The 19,685-nt window shown below is 44.1% G+C and overlaps 1 long non-coding RNA gene across 3 annotated transcripts in view; it reads left to right on the forward strand.

Annotated features, from left to right (window-relative positions):
- The first annotated feature begins 12,711 nt into the window (after positions 1-12,711).
- The window catches only part of LOC134947759 (uncharacterized), a 132,305-nt gene continuing 125,331 nt past the window's right edge, over positions 12,712-19,685 (forward strand). For 2 of the 3 annotated variants that reach the window (XR_010182751.1, XR_010182750.1), the window contains exons 1-2: positions 12,712-12,806; positions 14,550-14,777. This is a non-coding gene — a long non-coding RNA (uncharacterized LOC134947759). The other variant, XR_010182752.1, reaches the window with a different exon arrangement.

The raw sequence follows: 19,685 nt of genomic DNA on the forward strand, positions 1-19,685 counted from the left end.
TTTGTCGGATTCGGGTGTGTTTTGGATTCGGTTGTTTTTTTCAAAAAACCCTAAAAAAACAGCTTAAATCATAGAATTTGGGGGTCATTTTGATCCCATAGTGTTATTAACCTCAATTACCATAATTTCCACTCATTTCCAGTCTATTCTGAACACCTCACAATATTATTTTTAGTCCTAAAATTTGCACCGAGGTCGCTGGATAGCTAAGCTAAGCGACACAAGTGGCCGACACAAACACCTGGCCCATCTAGGAGTGGCACTGCAGTGTCAGGCATGATGGCACTTCAAAAAAATAGTCCCCAAACAGCACATGATGCAAAGAAAAAAAGAGGCGCACCAAGGTCGCTGTGTGACTAAGCTAAGCGACACAAGTGGCCGACACAAACACCTGGCCCATCTAGGAGTGGCACTGCAGTGTCAGGCAGGATGGCACTTCCAAAAAATTGTCCCCAAACAGCACATGATGCAAAGAAAAATGAAAGAAAAAAGAGGTGCAAGATGGAATTGTCCTTGGGCCCTCCCACCCACCCTTATGTTGTATAAACAGGACATGCACACTTTAACGAACCCATCATTTCAGCGACAGGGTCTGCCACACGACTGTGACTGAAATGACTGGTTGGTTTGGGCCCCCACCAAAAAAAGAAGCAATCAATCTCTCCTTGCACAAACTGGCTCTACAGAGGCAAGATGCCCACCTCATCATCATCCTCCGATTCCTCACCCCTTTCATTGTGTACATCTTCCTCCTCACAGATTATTAATTCGTCCCCACTGGAATCCACCATCTCAGGTCCCTGTGTACTTTGTGGAGGCAATTGCTGCTGGTGAATGTCTCCACGGAGGAATTGATTATAATTAATTTTGATGAACATCATCTTCTCCACATTTTCTGGAAGTAACCTCGTACGCCGATTGCTGACAATGTGAGCGGCTGCACTAAACACTCTTTCGGAGTACACACTGGAGGGAGGGCAATTTAGGTAGAATAAAGCCAGTTTGTGCAAGGGCCTCCAAATTGCCTCTTTTTCCTGCCAGTATACGTATGGACTGTCTGACGTGCCTACTTGGATGCGGTCACTCATATAATCCTCCACCATTCTTTCAATGGTGAGAGAATCATATGAAGTGACAGTAGACGACATGTCAGTAATCGTTGGCAGGTCCTTCAGTCCGGACCAGATGTCAGCACTCGCTCCAGACTGCCCTGCATCACTGCCAGCGGGTGGGCTCGGAATTCTTAGCCTTTTCCTCGCACCCCCAGTTGCGGGAGAATGTGAAGGAGGAGATGTTGACGGGTCACGTTCCGCTTGACTTGACAATTTTCTCACCAGCAGGTCTTTGAACCTCTGCAGACTTGTGTCTGCCGGAAAGAGAGATACAACGTAGGTTTTAAATCTAGGATCGAGCACGGTGGCCAAAATGTAGTGCTCTGATTTCAACAGATTGACCACCTGTGAATCCTGGATAAGCGAATTAAGGGCTCCATCCACAAGTCCCACATGCCTAGCGGAATCGCTCTGTTTTAGCTCCTCCTTCAATGTCTCCAGCTTCTTCTGCAAAAGCCTGATGAGGGGAATGACCTGACTCAGGCTGGCAGTGTCTGAACTGACTTCACGTGTGGCAAGTTCAAAGGGTTGCAGAACTTTGCACAACGTTGAAATCATTCTCCACTGCACTTGAGTCAGGTGCATTCCCCCTCCTTTGCCTATATCGTGGCCAGATGTATAGGCTTGAATGGCCTTTTGCTGCTCCTCCATCCTCTGAAGCATATAGAGGGTTGAATTCCACCTCGTTACCACCTCTTGCTTCAGATGATGGCAGGGCAGGTTCAGGATTGTTTGGTGGTGCTCCAGTCTTCTGTACGCGGTGGCGGAATGCCGAAAGTGGCCCGCAATTCTTCGGGCCACCGACAGCATCTCTTGCACGCCCCTGTTGTTTTTTAAATAATTCTGCACCTCCAAATTCAATGTATGTGCAAAACATGGGACGTGCTGGAATTTGCCCAGATGTAATGCACGCACAATATTGCTGGCGTTGTCCGATGTCACAAATCCCCAGGAGAGTCCAATTGGGGTAAGCCATTCTGCGATGATCTTCCTCAGTTTCCGTAAGAGGTTGTCAGCTGTGTGCCTCTTCTGGAAAGCGGTGATACAAAGCGTAGCCTGCCTAGGAACGAGTTGGCGTTTGCGAGATGCTGCTACTGGTGCCGCCGCTGCTGATCTTGCTGCGGGAGGCAATACATCTACCCAGTAGGCTGTCACAGTCATATAGTCCTGAGTCTGCCCTGCTCCACTTGTCCACATGTCCGTGGTTAAGTGGACATTGGGTACAACTGCACTTTTTAGGACACTGGTGAGTCTTTTTCTGAGGTCTGTGTACATTTTCGGTATCGCCTGCCTAGAGAAATGGAACCTAAATGGTATTTGGTACCGGGGACACAGTACCTCAATCAAGTCTCTAGATGCCTCTGAATTAACGGTGGATACCGGAACCACATTTCTCACCGCCCAGGCTGCCAAGGCCTGAGTTATCTGCTTTGCAGCAGGATGACTGCTGTGATATTTCATCTTCCTCGCAAAGGACTGTTGGACAGTCAATTGCTTACTGGAAGTAGTACAAGTGGTCTTCCGACTTCCCCTCTGGGATGACGATCGACTCCCAGCAGCTACAACAGCAGCGCCAGCAGCAGTAGGCGTTACACTCAAGGATGCATCGGAGGAATCCCAGGCAGGAGAGGACTCGTCAGACTTGCCAGTGACATGGCCTGCAGGACTATTGGCTTTCCTGGGTAAGGAGGAAATTGACACTGAGGGAGTTGGTGGTGTGGTTTGCAGGAGCTTGGTTACAAGAGGAAGGGATTTAGTGGTCAGTGGACTGCTTCCGCTGTCACCCAAAGTTTTTAAACTTGTCACTGATTTATTATGAATGCGCTGCAGGTGACGTATAAGGGAGGATGTTCCGAGGTGGTTAACGTCCTTACCCCTACTTATTACAGCTTGACAAAGGCAACACACGGCTTGACACCTGTTGTCCGCATTTGTGTTGAAATAATTCCACACCGAGAGCTGATTTTTTTGTATTTTGACCAGGCATGTCAATGGCCATATTCGTCCCACGGACAACAGGTGTCTCCCCGGGTGCCTGACTTAAACAAACCACCTCACCATCAGAATTCTCCTTGTCAATTTCCTCCCCAGCGCCAGCAACACCCATATCCTCATCCTGGTGTACTTCAACAGTGACATCTTCAATTTGACTATCAGGAACTGGACTGCGGGTTCTCCTTCCAGCACTTGCAAGGGGCGTGCAAATGGTGGAAGGCGCAAGCTCTTCCCGTCCAGTGTTGGGAAGGTCAGGCATCGCAACCGACACAATTGGACTCTCCTTGGGTATTTGTGATTTAGAAGAACGCACAGTTCTTTGCTGTGCTTTTGCCAGCTTAAGTCTTTTCATTTTTCTAGCGAGAGGATGAGTGCTTCCATCCTCATGTGAAGCTGAACCACTAGCGATGAACATAGGCCAGGGCCTCAGCCGTTCCTTGCCACTCCATGTCGTAAATGGCATATTGGCAAGTTTACGCTTCTCCTCAGACGCTTTTAATTTTGATTTTTTGGGTCATTTTACTGAACTTTTGTTTTTTGGATTTTACATGCTCTCTACTATGACATTGGGCATCGGCTTTGGCAGACGACGTTGATGGCATTTCATCTTCTCGGCCATGACTAGTGGCAGCAGCTTCAGCACGAGGTGGAAGTGGATCTTGATCTTTCCCTATTTTAACCTCCACATTTTTGTTCTCCATATTTTAATGTGTGGAATTATATGCCAGTATCAATAGCAATGGCCTTAGAGCCGGATTAAGGGGGGGTCACAGGGGGTCAGTACCCCGGGCCCTCTAATCTTAGGGGGCCCCCCAGCTGGAGCTGTTCTGCTTCTGTCACTGCTGCCCCCTGCTTCCTGCACACTGCAGTCACGCTGAGTGGCTGCACGAAGGGTTACACAGCTACTGTGTGTACAGCAGTAGCAGACCACGCCTCCTCCCAGCGTCTCTGAGACAGACCAAGCGCAGCGGACTAAAGCAGAGCCAGAGAAAGAACAGACCTCTGACTGCAGCTGATAAAAAGTGGCAAAGGTCAAGGCAGTTTGGACTTGGGAGAGGTGAGCGCCAACCCCACACCTTGACACACCAGTAGCATGTGCTTCAGTATGCAGCAGTGGGCTGGGGGGAGGGTAGAGCATATCATGAAGGCTATCTCCTCTTCTGTGTGCTTGTATGTCATGAAGTGTGTATGTCAGTGTGTTTGTGTCAGTGTGTGTACATGTGTCAGTAAGTGTGTTTGTGTTAGTGTGTGTAGGGTGGCCAATCCAGGGATCGGGATGGGCGGGATCCTAGGATTTAGGCCAAAATCCCGGGGATTGATGGATCAGGCGGCCCTTTGTTTTTTTAAAGGCAGGCAGCGTTGAGCGTCCTCAGGACGCTCAGACGCTGCCCGGCTCCCCTGCATGATAGCTCTGCTGCTGGTGCGTGCGGGTGGCGGGCGCTAGAAGGCTGCGAAAAACTGATAAAGCTGTGGCCTTTGGAGCCGCTGTTCTGGCTGATGGATAATCCCTGTGTTGTGGGTGAGTTCTGGCGGCGCCTATGGCTGTTGTACATGAATAATGCTTTTCCCGCTGCGGGTGTCCGGCTGTGCACATGCGATGAAGCTTCCTCTCATAGACCGCGCAGCAGCCGCTCAGAGAACTCCCAGCAGCCTCAGCAGCACTATGTAACTTTTCCTTTAGACAGGCAGGAGGATGACTTTCACCATGGATAGAAAAGCTGGAAAGAGCTTCCTCTGTGTTCCCCAATTCTGAATAGCTGTTTTATGTACAGATTTGTATTGGGTAGGCTGGCATACATTTGTAAGACTTACTGTATAATGGCCCTCATTCCGAGTCGTTCGCTCGGTATTTTTCATCGCATCGCAGTGAAATTCCGCTTAGTGCGCATGCGCAATATTCGCACTGCGACTGCGCCAAGTATCTTTGCTATGAAGATAGTATTTTTACTCACGGCTTTTTCATCGCTCCGGCGATCGTAATGTGATTGACAGGAAATGGGTGTTACTGGGCGGAAACAGGCCGTTTTATGGGAGTGTGGCTGAAAACGCTACCGTTTCCGGAAAAAACGCAGGAGTGGCCGGAGAAACGGGGGAGTGGTTGGGCGAACGCTGGGTGTGTTTGTGACGTCAAACCAGGAACGACAAGCACTGAACTGATCGCACAGGCAGAGTAAGTCTGGAGCTACTCAGAAACTGCTAAGTAGTTTGTGAGCGCAATATTGCGAATACATCGGTCGCAATTTTAAGATGCTAAGATACACTCCCAGTAGGCGGCGGCTTAGCGTGTGTAACTCTGCTAAATTCGCCTTGCGACCGATCAACTCGGAATGAGGGCCCATGTACACATTTTTTCACAATTGTAATGCTTTTCTTTCAATCATAAGTATTAAAAGAAAACAGATAAATATATGTATGTGCATTATGCAATGCTGCCTATTAAATGTTTGAAACAAACATTACCCAAAGTTCAGCGATTTATGGGTTTCCCCCTGCGCAGCGTGATGTGCAGTGACAGGTCATGCTGCGCAGTCACCTGTCCGCCAAGTCAGGAGGATGTTTCCTAGCCTCCCAACCCCGTTGTATGGTGAATTATGTGTGCCGGGCGGGCGAGAGGGGCAGCCACATAGGGAAAAGCCAATCCCGGTTATCCCGGGATTGACCATTTTTCAATCCCGATACCCGATTGAAATCCGATTGAAAAAATGGCCCGGGATTGGCTTCCCTAAGTGTGTGTGTGTCAGTAAGTGTGTATGTCAGTAAGGGATATCGGTCAAAAAGTGGTGTCTGTGTCAGACTGTCAGTAAGCTGTATCTGTGTAAATAAGTGTATTTGTGGTGTGTGTGAGATTCAGTAAGGGGTATCTGTGTTAGTAAGTTTTATCTGTGTCCGTAAGGTTTGTCTGTAAGTATGTATGATAATGTGCCAATAGTGTCAGTAAGTGGAATCTGTGTCAATAAGTGTGTGTTTAGTAAGTGTTTGTGTCAGTAGGGCGTGTCAGTAAATGTTTGTATCAGTAACTTGTGTCTGTATCAGTAAGGGGTGGCTGTCAGTATGCATGTGCCAATAAGTGGTGTATGTGTCAGATAGGCGTATCTGTCAGTAAGTGTTGTCTGTGTCAGTAAGGGTGTCTGTCAGTAAGTGTGTTTGTGTCAGTAAGATGTGTCTGTGTAGTTAAGTGTGTGTCAGTAAGCGGTATCTGTCAGTAAGTGTGTGTGTGTCAGTGTTCCTTTCTAAGATGTATATGTCAGTAAGTGGAATCTGTCAGTAAGAGGTATTCATGTTATTAAGAGGTGTCTGTGTCAGTAAGGCAGTGTGTGTGCAGCTATGGGGGCAGTGAGTGTGTGTGACCATGGGGGCAGTATATGTGTATTGCTATGGGGGCAGCGTGTGTGTGTGTGTGTGTGTGTGTGTGTGTGTGTGTGTGTGTGTGTGTGTGTGAAACTGCATGCTGTTGGGGAAGGGGGCACCCGAACTGATGGTCTAAATCTGGCTCTGGATGTGGGTACAGGAAATTGCTGTTGCAGGGTGAGGAGGCACACACACATGAGACATAACCAGGAGGATGGTCCTGCCAAGAGGGCCCCCCTATCTTAAGTACCCCAGGCCCCCCGAAGGCTTAATCCGGCCCTGAATGGCCTACTACTATATATACTGCGCACAACTAAAATGCACCACAGGTATAGAATGTAGATGGATAGTATACTTAATGATGACACAGAGGTAGGTACAGCAGTGGCCTTCCATACCGTACTGCTATATATAGTATACTGGTGGTCACTGTGTCAGCAAACTGCAAAACTAAAATGCACCACAGGTATAGAATGTAGATGGATAGTATACTTAATGATGACACAGAGGTAGGTACAGCAGTGGCCTTCCATACCGTACTGCTATATATAGTATACTGGTGGTCACTGTGTCAGCAAACTGCAAAACTAAAATGCACCACAGGTATAGAATGTAGATGGATAGTATACTTAATGACGACACAGAGGTAGGTACAGCAGTGGGCTTCCGTACCGTACTGCTATATATAGTATACTGGTGGTCACTGTGTCAGCAAACTGCAAAACTAAAATGCACCACAGGTATAGAATGTAGATGGATAGTATACTTAATGACGATACAGAGGTAGGTACAGCAGTGGCCTTCCGTACCGTACTGCTATATATAGTATACTGGTGGTCACTGTGTCAGCAAAACTCTGCACTGTACTCCTCCTATATAATATTATACTGGTGGTCCCGACTCCCCAGTCCCCACAATAAAGCAGCACACTGAGCACAGATATGGAGTGTTTTTCAGGCAGACAACGTATAATGGTGGTCACTGTCAGCAAAACTCTGCACTGTACTCCTGCTATATAATACAGCTGCTCCCCAGTCCCCACAATTAAGCAGTGTGAGCACAGATATATATGCAGCACACTGAGCACAGATATGGAGCGTTTTTTTCAGGCAGAGAACGGATAACTGGTGGTCACTGATCAGCAAAACTCTGCACTGTACTCCTCCTATATTATACAGCTGCTCCCCAGTCCTCCCCACAATGAATTAAGCAATAATGCACAATCAAATTCAACAATAACGGAGAGGACGCCAGCCACGTCCTCTCCCTAACATTTGCAATGCACGAGTGAAAATGGTGGCAACGCGCGGCTGCTTATATAGAATCCGAATCTCGCGAGAATCCGACAGCGGGATGATGACGTTCGGGCGCGCTCGGGTTACCCGAGCCATACGGGAGAATCCGAGTATGGCTCGGACCCGTGTAAAAAGGGTGAAGTTCGGGGGGGTTCGGTTTCCGAGAAACCGAACCCGCTCATCACTACTATATATACTGTATATTCAGCACTTAAGGTGAAAATGCACTTAGAATCAAAGCAGCCATGTAAAGTACTGGACCAGTAGTCATGATCATTCAGCTCACTAGGAACCAATGCCTTGTGAAGTTTAGCCATGATGTCCCTCAGTGATGTCAGTGGTTCCTATGAGTTAAAAAACTTAATTCTCCTGGATATTGGTTCAATTAAAAAAAAAAATGGCTAATTTTAATTAGTGTAGGTGTCAAGTGTCCTTTATTCATAACTGATTAGATGTTACACAATAAACATGCATTCAGAATCAAACATTAAACTTCTTTGCAAAGAATTATTTTTTAATGCATTTCTGAAATGTATTCTACTGAAGTGCTTTCATTTGATGTGTTTCTCTGTATTCCCCAACTAAGTAGCAGAAAATTCATGATTCAAGCATTCCCTAATTAATTATTTGTAGTCCCTTGTTTCATTGTAGAAGAGACATGCCAAAATTTACTTCTAGGACTCAGCAAATACAGTAGTTGAACTGAAATAATAGCTTACAGTTTTGTCAGGCAGGTCTCTCCCAGTAGTGCTTGATCATTAAATCACAATTTAGATGAAAGTCTTTTACTATGGTTTTGAAAATCATAAAGGTACTGTATCATTGGAATACTTCAGTCAGCTGAAATTCTCTTTCTGCTATTGACACATGAAGTCTCACTATTATTGTAAAGCACAATCAATCAAGTTTATATAAAAATAAATAGTAAAATTGTTGTATATACTCCACTTCACTATAAATTGTCGTTTAAACTTCATGATTTAAAATCACTATCACACAGCTGTACAATGTAGAGGTCACACTGGCAATCACTCAAAATAGTTTGTGATTTTCCAGTCTCCCTTATTTGTTGTGTGTCTCTGCAGTCTTTCTTGCACTCAGAACAGATATTTCCAATGATTTTAATGACATACATTAATCATATCTTTTTCGATTAATTAAAGAGACACATTGATAGAATGTGTAAATATAGTACTGTGTACGAAAAGCCGAACAGCAAATACACTGTATGGTGTATTAAATAGGAATGAGAAGTAAATCAATTCAATTATTTGTATATTGGTAGTATTCGTATCCAGGATGCTTTTGCAAAATTATGGAAGAAAGATGAAAAACCTCTATGAGAAAAGCAGAGTTGCAAACTAGAAGAAAAGAGAGAGCAAAAGGACAGTACCAAACTGTAAAGCACTAATGTAACAAAAAGTACAGCAGAATGAATGCTGGGTACATCTTCTGTGTTGAAGCTCAGTGTAAGTGCACTGTAGACCAGGGTTTTTCATCTACAGTCCTCAAATACCACCAACAGGTCATGTTTTGTGGATTTCTTTGTGGATAGTTGCGATATGCATCCCATATGCGATCGCAAATGCAGGAAATAGGTGGTATGCACCTCCTCCACGATTTGCATTGCAAAGGATTTGCATTTGCAAAACTGCTTGCAATTGCAATCCTTATTGAATTAGGACCAATGTTTGAGGATAGTAAAAGATTCATTCTGATTGATATGTTACTTTTTAATATAAGAAACATCATATAAAAACAGCAAATCCAAGGTTGCAACCTGCTTCAATGGGAGTAGAAAACATTTTAAAATAGCAATAGGCAAGATTTTTTAGCTAAATAGAGCTCTAGTAAATGGTATAATCTACTCAAAACAGAAACAAAATGCAAGTACAGTTGTAGCCATGCTCAGCGTAGCCACAATGTGTATGCACGTGCACACGCATCGCGGCATGATGCAAACACGCCACACTGTGACTGACCACAGCCGGCGTTTGCTCCATAGGCTTTAATGTGTGTGTGCGCACACAGTTGTGGGCACACTAGCTGCGCCAATCATGTGGCTAAATCTGTAGCATAAGTCACCACATATTCCATATGATGAGTCATGAAATACATGTAAAACATCTGTGTAGCAAGTAAACAACGAGTGTAAATGAGATAATTAAAAACTGCTCAATACATTTTGGTTGTTACGTATTGTATGTATTTTGGTTGTTACATGTTGTTACATGTATTGTGTTGTACTGTACATTGAAAACTGATACCTATAACAGATGTTGATGGTAAACAAATAAAAAAATAATAATTTACTGTATATATATATATATATATATATATATATATATATATATATATGAGAGAGAAGTTTTTTTCTAATAATGATTTCTGTTTTTCCAACTGTAACATTGCTGTCAGATTATGTATCGTATCCAGTGCTGGGGATGCAGGGCAGGATGAATGAAGTAAGATGGCTGATTGATACTGTACTTCTCCTCATAAAGTAACCAAAAAAAAAATCCACTCTAGGTTTAAACAGTACGCAGCCTGACAGGGGGCCTGATTCAGATGTGGTCAGAGTGTCTATCACTGCTGCTTCCTTGGAAGTATTTGCGACAGCGCTGGCAAAGCAGCAGGAGGCATCTATTAGAAGCAGACACCTCCTGCTGTAGTAGTGATCCAACCGGTATCCTAGGACACAGACAATGAAACACTGACTTAACATAAAATGGCTTGCGTCACCCATGGAGAATCCATGGGGATGTGCAAACCGCCCCTTTTCAGAGCCAGGAAACCTCCGTCCAATGACGGAGATCCCTGGCCTCTTATCCCCCCTTAAATAACAGCAACACACCTCCATTTCCACAAATGGAGGCTGTCACCACACCCTACCCGCCCCTAAACAGCATCAGACTTTCAATCACTGATGGATGCCAATCCACTTCCTCCATTCACACACACGCAGCACGGGTCCTGTGCGCGCTCAAAGCACCAGACATCAGTTTGTGGCATGCGCTGCAGCAATGACCGGTCCTGTATGAGATCCAGTGGTAGCAATACCTAATAACCTAGTGCATGTGACTGCTTAAGTGAGTACTAAATGGTACAGTCTGTTAACCATACTTGCTTACCCACCTGGAATGGCCGGGAGGCTCCCAAAAATCGTGTGGCACTCCCAGCCCCCTGAAAAAGGTGGGTAAGTCTCCCGCACCCCCCCCCCCCCTCGACCATCCACAGCAGAGAACAAGAGGACGGCCCGAGAGGATCCAAAGACGTGAATTATTTCATTGTAGCTCCGCCCCCTGCTATACAGTGCCTTTTTTCTCAGAGGAGAGGGCAGCAAAGTAGGCAACTATGCTGTGAACACAGTATTGCATGTGTGGATAACTTGGACAGTCAGCAGCAGACTAAGGCCCTCATTCCGAGTTGTTCGCTCGCAAGCTGCTTTTAGCAGCATTGCACACACTAAGCCGCCGCCTACTGGGAGTGAATCTTAGCTTAGCAGAATTGCGAACGAAAGATTCTCAAAATTGCGAATAGAAATTTCTTAGCAGTTTCTGAGTAGCTTGACACTTACTCTGCCACTGCGATCAGTTCAGTCAGTTTCTTTCCTGGTTAGACGTCACACACACGCCCAGCGTTCGCCCAGACACTCCCCCGTTTCTCCAGTTACTCCCGTGTTTTTCCCAGAAACTGCAGCGTTTTTTCACACACACCCATAAAACGTCCAGTTTCCGCCCAGAAACACCCACTTCCTGTCAATCACACTCCGATCACCAGAACGAAGAAAATTCCTCGTAATGCCGTGACTAAAATACCTAACTGTTGAGTAAAATAACTAAGCGCATGCGCTCTGCGAACATTGCGCATGCGCAGTAAGCGACTAATCGCAATACAGAGAAAATCGGCAACGAGCGAACAACTCGGAATGACCACCTAAGTACACTGGTGCACATCTCCCAACATGAGCCTCTCCAGAAGGAACACAGTGCTCTGCTCCTGGATTTTTCTCTTAATGGGGCAGATGTAGTAACCTGAAGATGGCATAAGGAAGTGATAAACCAGTGATAAATGCAAGGTGATACATGCACCAGCCAATCAGCTCCAATATGTAAATTAACAGTTAGGAGCTGATTGGCTGGTGCGTGTATCACCTCGCACATATCACTGGTTTATCACTTCCTTATGCCATCTCCAGGTTAATACATCTGCCCCAATGTATGATTGCCGGCACCTGTGTTGAACAGGTTACTGCATAAGAAAGGTGTTTCAACACAGGTGATGGTAATCATACATTAAGAGGGAAGTCCAGGAGCAGAGTATTCTGCCCTCCTGGAGAGGGTCATGTTGGGAGTTATGCTGATGGTGTGAGTAAAGAGACTATGGGGGTCATTCCGAGTTGATCGCTCGCTAGCTACTTTTTGCAGCCCTGTGAACACATAGTCACCGCCCACTGGGGAGTATATATTTGCTGTGCAAGGGTGCAATCACATGTGCAGCCGAGCGGTACAAAAATAGTTTGTGCAGTTTCTGAATAGCTCAAAACTTACTCAGCCCTTGCAGTAACTTCAGCCTGTCCGGTCCCGGAATTGACGTCAGACACCTGCTCTGCAAATGCTTGGAAATGCCTGCATTTTTCCAAACACTCCCAGAAAACGTTCAGTTGACACCCATATACGCCTTCTTCCTGTCAGTCTCTTTGCGAGCGGCTGTGCGAATGGATTCTTTGTTAAATCCTTCGCACAGCAACGATCCGTTTTGTACCCGTACGATGCACCTGCGCATTGCGGTGCATACGCATGCGCAGTGATGACCTGATGGCTGCTCTGTGAAAAACAGCAGCGTGCGATCAGGTCGGAATGACCCAGTGCGTGCATAAGGCTGTATAGCAGACTGAAACAAGCACAGGTACCTGTACAGTCAGCTGCAGGTTGCACACTGGTGTTAGGAGGCAGCTCTGATTACTGCTGGAGCAGATGGTGAAGTCCAGCTGAAAGTGGGAGAGAGCTGATGCAGACTGAACTAGAGGAAAGGAGCACTCAGGAATCAAATGCAGGTAACTGTTTCAGATGCTGGAGCTCAGGAACTTTTGTTACAGGATACAAGGATGTAAGCTTTCACGAGCAGGGTCCTCTTCACTCATGTGCTTTTACGTCTCTTACTTAACTATCTTCTTTTCAATACTCCCTTTGATGGCACCAAAACCCACGGTATTCTGTCACCCTGATACTTATTTCAGTGCTGTTTACTGACGCAGCTATGTTTATATACCCTGTACGTGTCCTATATTGTATTGAACTGTAAGTCACTGTCTTCATGTTTTGCTTATTTGTTTACTCTGTAATTGGTTCCCATGTGGTGCCATATAAATAAATGATGATAATAATTTTAACATTAATAATAATGAGACTTATTGTTCTGGCAAGGTACAGGTGGCCAGAAGCAGTGTAAATCGGCAGCTCTAGTGGTGGAATGATTGTGTGCTTTATGTAAGTGTAGTAGTGCTGTGTATGGCTGGAATGGCTAAGATGGCCTTAGGTACAGATGTGTCCTCATACATCTTTGCTGCATTATTTGCGCTAGTCAGCCCTTCTTGGCATACCAGGTCTTGTGATACTCTGCTGGCATTGGGCGTCTTTTTTGGGTCTTGTTTTTGCAGAACATGTCTCATAGGGGTCTATTTACTAAGCCTTGGATGGAGATAAAGTCAACAGAGATAAAGTACCAGCCAACCAGCTCCTAACTGTCCGTTTTTAAACCCAGCCTGTGAAATGTCAGTTAGGAGCGGATAGGCTGGGAATTTTATCTCCATCCAAGGCTTAGTAAATAGACCCCTCTGTCACTACACAATGCGACTAGCATGCTCCAGGAGACTGTGATGATTATTTGATATGCAACACTTGTACTTAAATTATATTCCTCCAAATCCAGACCACTTGAAATGTGTGTGTCCAAACTGTAAGAAGGAAGAATTTATTTTATTTGCTGATGAGTTTGTGAGGTGCTGTTAAGAGTTGACACATACTGTAGTGTAGTTCTCTGGCCAGGCTATATGTCAATAATAGAGGAGGATATGTGTCAAGTCTTGGAGAAGTTGTGCAAAGTAACCAATGAGCTGTTAGCTGTCATTTACTAGTTACTAGTCTATGGAATGACAGTTAGAAGTGGATTGGATGTTTTGGGAAACTTCTCCACTTTATCAATCTCCAAAGTTTAATACATCTGCTCCCAGGATTTATTAAGAATTTATTTCAAATAAAACAACACATGAGAAGTCCAGTTTTCTTCCACCTATTCACAAGCACTGAATAAGATACATAGAGATTGACTATTGATACATCATGACTTTGACGTATACAATAACTACAGAAAACTTTGTAGCAAAGTGTATATTACATTAGTACTTTATAGTGCGGCACTGATTGCTTGTTACATAAAGGTTTCATCATTCCTGTATTTCGCTATGGGTTATTTAACAAAAGGATCTACTATGTGCTGGTGAATAAGTGCTGTCTTGATGGGATTAGAACGGCTCTTCATTTAATACACCAAGTTCTAAGTGTATTCTGTGAGGAAGCATTACCACCTTTGATTTTAACACACTATATTCTTTTAGCTCTATCTAGGCTGTTCTAAATAATTTACAAATAATTATTAGACTTCACCTCTATACTGATCTTTAATGTCCATGTTGGTTATTTAGTGTACAGTTTATTTCCATCTACAGTAATACATATATCTAATAACATTAGTAAAATGTTTTTTTTATTGCTGTAACACCCACTGCCTTGTTTTTTAGACCAAAGTCATCAGTGAAGAGTGTAAATAGCAGTTCACCATGCATGATTACAAGGGGTATCCTTCTGCTGCTGGAGGGGGAGGTTGCCATGGAGACATGCAGAGCAAGAGCCACTGGAGTAACTGGAAGACATGGATAAAGAAAGTCTGCACAATACAGCCACTAGATACAAAAGACAGTGACAGCAGGCAGTCAGACTACAGTACCTCATTAAAGCGCAGTTTAAAGGTACGGTACGTGGTGCAAGTTTCTTAAAATATAAGAACAGTACCATGAAAGCAGGGGCAGATTTAGGAGTCAGGGCACCCCAAGGCATGATCGTAATGGCTGCCACCCTCTGCCTAACTTTATTATCTGCTGCAGGATACATTGGTTTCCACAGGGAAACATCAGGGTGTAGAGTGGATCTTGATCCAGAGGCACCAACAGGCTAAAGCTTTAGGCTGTGCCAGGATGCATTGGGGCCTCCTCTATAACCCTGCCTCCAGGCACTGTGAGCTCAGTTTTCGAGTTGGTGCTTGCAGACAGCATGTCACTTAACAGGATTTCTAAGAAAACTTCAAGGGCCACTGCACTGATACAGTATGTCAGTGTGACATTCAGTGCTGCGGCTCCATCACCTCACCAACTAATCTCTGGGACTGCAGGGCAAGGTTTCCCTTGTAAAGCCGCCTTATACAGCACTGTGACATTACAAACACTTGAGTATTCTACATGTCTTTATACAGACAGCGTTAGTTAAGAAAAAGGGCACCTATTACAGGATATAGTGTACGAGTATTCTGATATATACTTCCGATCTAGGACCGTGCTGTGTTTTTTATATATATATATATATATATATATATATATATATATATATATATATGGAAGTAGTGTTCGGCACTCTGCACTTGTTATCTGTAGCAATCTGCTCCGGTGCCCTGCCAACTGTTGTCAGTATATAGGAAGAGGAATAAGCTGGCACTCAGAGACTTGAAATGAATCATTCAGACTACGTGGTTAAATGCCAACGTTTCAGGGTGTTACCCCTTTTATCAAGACAACCATATAGTACAAAACAGTAAAAACTTATACCTTACCTAATCACCGCGTGTGCAGTCCAGCCACGGCGCCCGCAGAGACCCGATGACGTCATTGGCGCTGGCCAGCGCCGGCGACCCGGCGTCAGAGGGGGGAGTGGCGAAGACGTGAAGAGTGACCCATCACCATAGATACCAAAATAAAAAAACGGCTGTAGGAGAGAATGCAATACATGTATACTTCATGTCCAGAGTTATGCAGTGCATAGAGCTGCCATGGTGGAATAAGACAAATTGTTAACGCTGCACAACCACTCTATGTTATTATTAAAAGACCATGAATGTTAGCAAAAAATACCTAAATAAATACTATGCTGTGGTGTCTCAATCACAAACCCCATATACAAGGTGTGATTATTGGCAATGCTATTTACCACATCAATTACACTTAAATTATCTTAATGTAAACATAAATAATATATCCTTATATGGTCTATAAAGTATAATAAGTATTAAAGAAAACAAGCATAGGAAAGTATATCATTGAGTCCCAGGGGTTTGACAGTCTGTAACGTATGGATCCAGTTGGCCTCCTTCTGTAATAGCATACGGCCTCTGTTACCTCCTATTGAGGATTCTGACACTCCATCGATGATTTTGTAACGGATTGACGAGATGCTGTGATTGAATTCTTTGAAGTGCCTAGCCACCGGTTGGTCCCCTCATCGACCTTCTAAGGCAGCTCTTATACTAGATCGGTGTAAGGCAATTCTTTCTTTGAATTGACGAATAGTCTTTCCTATATAGAGGAGGCCACAAGGGCACTTGATATAATATATCACATACCGGCTAGTGCATGTATAAGATCTCTTGATCTTAAATTCTTTGCCCGACCTTGGATGATGAAAGATGGCACCTGGTTCCAGGCTGCTACATGTGGTACAACCGAGGCATCTAAAATTACCCGGTTTCCGTGTTAGAAAATTTGTGATCTGTGGCGGTCTGAGGTTGGTGATGTCATTATGTACCACAGCATCTTTAATGTTACGCCCACGACGATAAGAGGGTAAGATGGAAGTGTCTTTGAGAGCCCTAAGATGTTTATCTTGAGTTACAATTGGCCATATTTGTCTTGCCTTTCGCATGACTTCCACATTAAATGTGGAATAATCTTGTGGCCATACTATGCAGTTGGTTTTCTGCTTAGACTGTGATTGTAATAATAGACGTGAGCGATCTTGTGTCAGTGCTCTTTCTTTGGCTTTTTTTAAAGGTTTTAATTTGTACCCTCTGAGAATAAATTTCCGTGTCATGATGTCAATTTGTTTGCTTGCTTCCAAAGGATCACTACATATGCGCTTAATTCTGATAAACTGCGAATAGGGTAGTCCCCATTTCAGGGCTGGAGGATGGTGACTATTCTCATGTAGAGTAGTGTTTCTGTCAGTGTCTTTCACGAAAAGAGAAGTGTGTAATTGATGGGAAACGTCTTGTCTGACGGAAACATCTAAAAAATGAATCTCTTCGAAGCTAGAGGAAAAAGTAAACTTGATGGAGAGATCTAAGTTATTGATCTCTTGCATTGCTTGCAGGAAGCTTTCTTCAGTGCCTGACCATAAGACAAAGATGTCATCGATGTATCTGTAGTATGCCTTGATGTTATCGGATACTTTGGGATTAAACAAAAACAAATCGTTTTCGACTTCGCGCATGAAGATGTTGGCAAAGCTCGGTGCCACGCAAGAACCCATCGCGCAGCCCGAACTTTGCCTATACATTTTCCCATCGAACAAAAAATAATTATGTGTCAGGGTCAGCTCTAAAAGCTGAATGAAGAACTCAGCATCAGGACCAGAATATTTTTGGGAACCTGTAATGCAACGTCTAACCGCCTCAATACCTCTGTGATGAGGAATGTTGGTATATAGACTAATTACATCGATTGTGCACATCAGATATTTTTTAGGTAGACGGGATAATTTCTCAATCTCTACCAAGAATGCAGTAGTGTCCTTAAGACATATTGACTGATCTTGCACAATCGGTTGTAAATAAAAATCTAGGAATTTGGATATATTGTAAAAAAGGGAATCCCGGGCTGCAATGATTGGGCGGCCGGGGGGACATGTGGAATTCTTGTGGAGTTTAGGGATGGTGTATAACACCGGAATTACCGGCCATTCCACTGTAAGTAAATCCTTGGTCCTGGAGTTGATGATACCCTCCTTAACGGCTTCATCCAGAATTTCATATATTTCTGCTTTGTAAAGCGTCGTTGGATCTGAAGGTAGCAGTTGGTAGGTGGCTGTGTCTGCAAGTTGTCTGTAGATTTCTGTTTTATATGCCTGTAGGTCTTGTACCACTATGCCTCCGCCCTTTTCCGCCGGGCGGATGACAATATCAGTGTATTTGGCCAGGTTATTCAAAGCCATGTGTTCAGCAACTGATAAATTATTATCCTTAGTGTTGTATTGTGGCTGGAGATCATCATAAACACCATTGATATGGTTAATAAAACATTTGATGTTTAGATTGGTGGAAATCGGATCAAAATTTGAAGGTTTGTGTAGAGGAATATCTTGCACCAGAGAGGATGCATTATCTCCAAAGTGTTCCTTCAGTCTAACCCTCCGACCGAATTTATACAGGTCCACTTTGTTGGTAAATGCATCAGGTTTCCTGGTTGGGACATACGACAAGCCTTTGTTGAGGACGGCTAGCTCGTCTGATGTTAAAATCCGGGTAGATAAATTGAAAACTATGTTTTCTTGTTCTTGGCTTTGTTTGATTTGCCTTGTCCATTGTCCACCTCTGCGGGTGTAGGGCCTTTTTTGGGTTGACGAGCTGCCCGAGTTGTGACCCCCGCTGGGGTTTTTTTTAAGTTTTTTGACGTCGTAGCCTCTACACATTCTGCGTCACTGGACGATTGGGCGCTGGAATTGTCTGTTTCCAGATTACATTTTCTCTGCCGTCTGAATTTGGGTTTCCTGTTGGTGTCTGGATGCCGACTGAATGCCCAAGTATACACTTTTTGTTCCAAGTAATCTCTGTCCACAGTGTTGCGTTTTGTTTTTTTAAACTGAATGAGTTCCTGGCGATATTTCTCAATGTCCACTGAAAGTTTATTTAATAAATCAAGGGATGTCTCCGCTTGAATAATATCAGTATGACTCTGTTCATACGCTGTGGTTCGTTCTTTAGGTATTTTTTTGCTAACATTCATGGTCTTTTAATAATAACATAGAGTGGTTGTGCAGCGTTAACAATTTGTCTTATTCCACCATGGCAGCTCTATGCACTGCATAACTCTGGACATGAAGTATACATGTATTGCATTCTCTCCTACAGCCGTTTTTTTATTTTGGTATCTATGGTGATGGGTCACTCTTCACGTCTTCGCCACTCCCCCCTCTGATGCCGGGTCGCCGGCGCTGGCCAGCGCCAATGACGTCATCGGGTCTCTGCGGGCGCCGTGGCTGGACTGCACAAGCGGTGATTAGGTAAGGTATAAGTTTTTACTGTTTTGTACTATATGGTTGTCTTGATAAAAGGGGTAACACCCTGAAACGTTGGCATTTAACCACGTAGTCTGAATGATTCATTTCAAGTCTCTGAGTGCCAGCTTATTCCTCTTCCTATATATATATATATATATATATATATATATATATATATATATATATATATATATATATATATATATATATAAAAGGTAGAGGCACTCTCCAGATTTTACAAACATGCAAAAAGAGTTCTCATTTATTATGATGATATACGTTACATAATCCACTTGAATAGTATCCTCAAGCGCTTTCGGCCCTCAGCGGGCCTTCCTCAGGAGGCTATATAAAGCAACTACACATCAGGTAATGAAACCATGCGGCAGATCAGCCCAGGCATCCAGCAGTACAATAAGCCATGCCTGACTGGCTCTATGTACACCTATACACAATTTAGAATTGGTGCCAAAAACGCCCCTTTTGTGAGCTCATATCAATGCGACTTATCATATACTAATAAACCACCTAGGCTACAACTTATGCAAATAAACATAGAGGAGGATAAAGTAGAGCACACTCGTGTTACACCTTAAACTTACTTTAGACACCAGTCT

This window comes from Pseudophryne corroboree, chromosome 8 (genome assembly GCF_028390025.1).
Source record: "Pseudophryne corroboree isolate aPseCor3 chromosome 8, aPseCor3.hap2, whole genome shotgun sequence".
Taxonomy (NCBI): Eukaryota; Metazoa; Chordata; class Amphibia; order Anura; family Myobatrachidae; genus Pseudophryne; species Pseudophryne corroboree.